Source organism: Capricornis sumatraensis, chromosome 21 (assembly GCF_032405125.1).
Source record: "Capricornis sumatraensis isolate serow.1 chromosome 21, serow.2, whole genome shotgun sequence".
Taxonomy (NCBI): domain Eukaryota; kingdom Metazoa; phylum Chordata; class Mammalia; order Artiodactyla; family Bovidae; genus Capricornis; species Capricornis sumatraensis.
Genome location: NC_091089.1, coordinates 4764794 through 4771577, shown reverse-complemented (window position 1 = coordinate 4771577; position 6784 = coordinate 4764794).

Below are 6784 nucleotides of genomic sequence, written 5' to 3'. Positions count from 1 at the left end.
ACACGGAGTTCCTTAACTTGGGATATCTGGTTTGCTTTAATTTACAATAATCTTTTGATGTTCAGACTACCTGCCCTGTGTTGCAAAACTTCTACAGAACCTGGGTCCTTCCTGCACCTCCTAGAGCAGTTCTCTTAGGACTACTAGAGACACTGCCTCCCGGGCTTGAAGTCATAAAAATTTATTCCTGCTGATAAAACCTAACTCTCGAAATAATTTTTAAGTCCACAGATCAGAGACGGTATGAAGATAAAGAGCTGTGGAGGCCTCCCTCGGAATTTGAACTTCACCCTGAGGACAAGAGGATTAAATGCAAAGAAGGTTTAATATTTTCGTTTACAGAAATTGTCTTTTAGGAAAATTCCGCTTACCTCAGAAGAGCCATTAGATATTTTTGAAAAGGGATAAAACTGAAGCAAGCACAGTAGGTTAGAGGCGTGTTTGGAAACGACGACTCTGCATTTCTTTGAAACTGATTTTCACTTTGCGTTTTCCCCTGATTCACGCTGGTTGCATCAACTGTGAAAGTTTACCATGGACCCTGCATGGCAGAGACGCACATGGTACCTCAGTCTGTGTAATTGCTGAGGCCAAACTGGACGGCTTTATCACTCTGGTGCGAAGAGTCTTCCAGAGGCGGTCCCTGCTGTTGACAACCGCCTCTGGGAGGGGAAGTCTGCACACCCCTGCAATTACTTCTGGAAATGCACTCATCTTAGACAAAAATTCAGTTCAGTTCAGTTCAGTTGCTCAGTCGTGTCCGACTCTTTGCGACCGCATGAATCACAGCACGCCAGGCCTCCCTGTCCATCACCAACTCCCGGAGTTCACTCAGATTCACGTCCATCGAGTCCGTGATGCCATCCAGCCATCTCATCCTTGGTCGTCCCCTTCCCCTCCTGCCCCCAATCCCTCCCAGCATCAGGGTCTTTTCCAAGGAGTCAACTCTTCGCATGAGGTGGCCAAAGTACTGGAGTTTGAGCTTCAGCATCAGTCCTTCCAAAGAAATCCCAGGGCTGATCTCCTTCAGAATGGACTGGTTGGATCTCCTTGCAGTCCAAGGGATTCTAAAGAGTCTTCTCCAACACCACAGTTCAAAATCATCCATTCTTCGGTGCTCAGCTGTCTTCACAGTCCAACTCTCACATCCATACATGACCACAGGAAAAACCATAGCCTTGACTAGACAGACGTTTGTTGGCAAAATAATGTCTCTGCTTTTGAATATGCTGTCTAGGTTGGTCATAACTTTTCTTCCAAGGAGTAAGCGTCTTTTAATTTCATGGCTGCAGTCACCATCTGCACTGATTTTTGAGCCCCCCCAAATAAAGTCTGACACTATTTCCACTCTTTCCCCATCTATTTATTTCCCATGAAGTGATGGGACCAGATGCCATGATCTTTGTTTTATGAATGTTGAGCTTCAAGCCAACTTTTTCACTCTCCTCTTTCACTGTCATCAAGAGGCTTTTTAGTTCCTCTTCACTTTCTGCCATAAGGGTGGTGTCATCTTCATATCTGAGGTTATTGATATTTCTCCCAGCAATCTTGATTCCAGCTTGTGCTTCTTCCAGCCCAGCGTTTCTCATGATGTACTCTGCCTAGAAGTTAAATAAGCAGGGTGACAATGTACAGCCTTGATGCACTCCTTTTCCTGTTTGGAACCAGTCTGTTGTTCCATGTCCAGTTCTAACTGTTGCTTCCTGACCTGCATATAGGTTTCTCAAGAGGCAGGTCAGGAGGTCTGGTATTTTCATCTCTTTCAGAATTTTCCACAGTTTGTTGTGATCCACACAGTCAAAGGCTTTGGCATAGTCAATAAAACAGAAATAGATGTTTCTCTGGAACTCTCTTGCTTTTTCCATGATCCAGCGCATGTTGGCAATTTGATCTCTGGTTCCTCTGCCTTTTCTAAAACCAGCTTGAACATCAGGAAGTTCATGGTTCACGTATTGCTGAAGCCTGGCTTGGAGAATTTTGAGCATTACTTTACTAGCATGTGAGATGAGTGCAATTGTGTGGTAGTTTAAGCATTCTTTGGCATTGCCTTTCTTTGGGATTGGAATGAAAACTGACCTTTTCCAGTCTTGTGGCCACTGCTGAGTTTTCCAAATTTGCTGGCATATTGAGTGCAGCACTTTAACAGCATCATCTTTCAGGATTTGAAATAGCTCAACTGGAATTCCATCACCTCCACTAGCTTTGTTCATAGTGATGCTTTCTAAGGCCCACTTGACTTCACATTCCAGGGTGTCTGGCTCTAGATGAGTGATCACACCATCATGATTATCTGGGTCATGAAGATCTTTTTTTATACAGTTCTTTCATGTATTCTTGCCACCTCTTCTTAATATCTTCTGCTTCTGTTAGATCCATACCATTTCTGTCCTTTATTGAGCCCATCTTTGCATGAAATGTTCCCTTGGTATCTCTAATTTTCTTGAAGAGATCTCTAGTCTTTCCCATTCTGTTGTTTTCCTCTATTTCTTTGCACTGATCGCTGACTTTCTTTTCTCTTCTTGCTATTCTTTGGAACTCTGCATTCAGATGCTTATATCTTTCCTTTTCTCCTTTGCTTTCGCCTCTCTTCTTTTCACAGCTATATGTAAGGCCTGCCCAGACAGCCATTTTGCTTTTTTGCATTTCTTTTCCATGGGGATGGTCTTGATCCCTGTCTCCTGTACAATGTCAAGAACCTCCATCCATAGTTCACCAAGCACCCTATCTATCAAATCTAATCCTTTGAATCTACTTGTCACTTCCACTGTATAATCATCAGGGATTTGATTTAGGTCATACATGAATGGTCTAGTGGTTTTCCCTACTTTCTTCAATTTAGTCTGAATTTGACAATAAGGAGTTCATGATCTGAGCCACAGTCAGCTCCCGGTCTTGTTTTTTGCTGACTGTATATAGCTTCTCCATCTTTGGCTGCAAAGAATGTAATCAATCGGATTTCGGTGTTGACCATCTGGTGATGTCCATTTGTAGAGTCTTCTCTTGTGTTGTTGGAAGACGGTGTTTGCTATGACCAGTGTGTTCTCTTGACAAAACTCTATTAGCTTTGGCCCTGCTTCATTCCGGTATTTCAAGGCCAAATTTGCCTGTTACCCCAGGTGTTTCTTGACTTCCTACTTTTGCATTCCAGTCCCCTATAATGAAAAGGACATCTTTTTTGGGTGTTAGTTTTAAACGGTCTTATAGGTCTTCATAGAACCGTTCAACTTCAGCTTCTTCAACGTTACTGGTTGGGACATAGACTTGGATTACTATGATATTGAATGGTTTGCCTTGGAAACGAACAGAGATCGTTCTGTCATTTTTGAGATTGCATCCAAGTACTACATTTCAAACTCTTTTGTTGACCATGATGGCTATTCCATTTCTTCTAAGGGATTCTTGCCCACAGTAGTAGGTATAATGGTCATCTGAGCTAAATTCACCCATTCCAGTCCATTTTAGTTTGCTGATTCCTAGAATGTCGACGTTCACCCTTGCCATCTCCTGTTTGACCACTTCCAATTTGCCTTGATTCATGGACCTGACATTCCAGGTTCCTGTGCAATACAGCTTCTATCACCAGTCACATTTACAACTGGGAATTGTTTTTGCTTTGGCTCCATCCCCTCATTCTTCCTGGAGTTATTTCTCTACTGATCTCCAGTAGCATATTGGGCACCTACCGACCTGGGGAGTTCCTCTTTCAGTATCCTATCATTTTGCCTTTTCATGCTGTTCATGGGGTTCTCAAGGCAAGAATACATCATGGGCAAATTCTGAAGAAACAAACCTTAATTTGTCAGAGGTAGAAATGAAGAGCAAAAACAGGAAATTCCTGTTCAATGCCAGTTTGTTTGTTTGTTTGCTTTCTGAGAGCTATTGTGGAAGTTTTAACTCTTCACCGAGACAGCGTGCTGTGAGCGCAGGGGATGGGTGGTGTGGTCTGGACTCAGCTGGTCGCCCAGCAAGAGCAGATGGCTCAGGGACACCAGAGCAGCTGGAGTGAAGGGCCAAGTGAGTTTGATATTAGGAATATCACTTATTTTAAAATACTTATTTATTTTTAATTAAAGGCTAGTTGCTTCACAATATTGTGTTGGTTTCTGCCAACATCAATATGAATCAGTCATTTGTCCCCTCCCTCCCCAAAAGACCCTGAAAAAAATTTTAAAAATGTTATACATTTTGACCTATCCCAGTGGAACAATTGAAATGTTGTTTTGAAAACATTACCTTTGGGGAAGTCTTAAAGTTATAGAGTCTTATAAGTCAGAATTAATCATTAATAGGTCTGTAGTCCTTCTTAAGATTTTGTGATAGCTAGCTTTAACAAACCAACTCAACTGTGTAAGCTCTAGCCAGATAGTCAGGTAGAAAAGAGTGAGAAGAAATTCAAAGTTTTAGTCACTCAGTTGTGACTCTTTGTGACCCCATGGACTGTAGCCCACCATGCTCCTCTGTCCACGGGATTCTCCAGGCAAGAGTACTGGAGTGGGCTGCCATTTCTTCCTCCAGGGGATCTTCCTGACCCAGGGATCGAACCCGTGTCTCCTGCATTGCAAGTGGATTCTTTACTGTCTGAGCAGCCAGGAAAACCCAAGAAAAGATGAATTCTCTTTAAAAAATAATGAGGTGAAGAAGACCAGCAGATGCGTGGACCTCTGACTTTGTCCCTGGCTGGGCAGCATCACTCCCATGTGCCTGGAAACACCACAGAAACCTGGGGCCCAGCCTGCAGGCTGCTGAGTCAGGAAACCAGGGGTGCTCCCAGCCTGCTGGGTGGGACAAGCCCTCCAGGGGACGCTGGTGCCCACCCACGGTTGGGCTGAGAAGCTCTCCTCTGTGTTTTGCAATTTCCCATTCTGTGGCCAATCTTACCTTTCAACCAAAACTTACTTTCAGGTTGGTGCTATTGAACGAAGGTCCCTGTTCAGGGAGGACTGTGAGCCACTTAAAGCAAAGGTTCTGTATTAGTTAAAGCTGAAAGGCATCAAGGAGGAGCTTAGGGCTTCAGTAAGTAGAATTACAAAAGCATACCCATTATTTATGAAAAGTACATTAAGACTTGATCTTGTATTCAGCTGAGCTCACTGCTTCAGCTTTATTTTGCTAGAGAATGACTCCCTGAAAGGAAGTGGGGATATGATTAAATCACTGGGTCATTTGGAAGAGTGGTCCAAGGATGGCCTGGAAGTCAAGTCCACAAGTAGTTTCAGCAAAGCTGCTTGGCTGTCTCTAGAGATTTCTCCAGGATGAACTCTAGGGGGCGCTATAGAACCACCATCGAGAAAGAGCAAGCTGATGGTGTTTGTGCTTTTGTGTGTAATAGAGGCGTATTTTGGAAAATCAGAATTATCAGCTCGAGGCTTTATTGTGTCAGCTATGGTGCAGGGGGATTTTATCTGTTGAACTCAGTGAGTTGTCAGATTAGGCAAAAGTTACCAAGTAACAAAGGCTCCATGAATAGCAATTGATTATATGCATACATAGAAAAAATATTTTAAAATTACTGAATGATTGAAAATTTATCATTAAAAAATTACAAAATATCCACTCAATAAAAGCACACAATGTATTAGTGAAAGCTGGAACAACGCCTTTCACTCTCTCTTCCTCTGGAGTTTGGTATGTGTTCTTTTTCACGACTGGAGAAGGAAATGGCAACCCACTCCAGTACTCTTGCCTGGAGAATCCCATGGACGGAGGAGCTTGGTGGGCTACAGTCCACGGATCACAAAGAGTCGGACATGACTGAGCAACTTCACTTTCACTTTTTCACGACATGACTATATACATGTATTGTAGAGAGAGTTATGTTCACACATCAAATGTTTAAAAAGACTGACAAGGCTATACCTATTGTTTTGGAACTTTATGTGTTTACTCCTAAGTACATTTCTTGCTGTGTTTCCTTGTTAGCGTAGGCTTAGGTGTGGATTCAGTTGCTTCAGAGCACTTCACAGGCATGCTTCTCCCCAGTGGGTGGACAGAAGACCACAGCATGAATGGGCTGTAAGCAATGCTCCAGCGTTGGACAGGCGTTTAGATCATCTCCAGCTCTCTCACTATCGCGTAACACGGCAGTGCCTCTCAGATGAGGGGAACGACGTGCAGTTATCTCCCTAGGAACGACTCCTAGAAGAGGCTTAGCCCACTTTCATCATCGCCGTCACTGCCATTAGTGATGCGGTTTATTCCAGAAACCATCAGGGCTTTTCTTATAGCTGACTCTTCCAGACGGAGTTTAGAACCACCTTAGTCAAGTTTCCCACCATCCCTCTACAGCTGGAATGAACTTTCGATTGAAAGTGCATTGAAGTTATGGATCAATTTGGGGGAAATTCCTATAGAGTACTTAAATGTTGCCCGCATTGTCTGCTGTCTGTGTATACGATGTGTCTGGATACTTCGCACACACGAAGACGTGTATCTCATTTTTTGATCAATTCATGGGGAAGCTATGTTTTTCTGTTAGTCTTATGTTGAGCTGCTTTATTTTTAATTGAAGTACAGTTAGTTTAAAATATATTAGTTTCAGGTGTACAACATAGTGACTCAACATTTTTATAGATCAGACTTCATTTAAGCAATTACAGGAATGGCTCTGTCTCCACGCTGCACAGAAGACCCTCGCTGCTTATTCACCTGATACACAGTGGCCTGTGTCTCCTAATCCTCCGCCTCTGCCCTGCCCCTCGCCCATCCCTCTCCCCCCGGTAATTGCTAGTTTGTGCTCTGTATCCACAAGTCTATTTCTGTTTTCTTAAATATATTCATTGGTTTC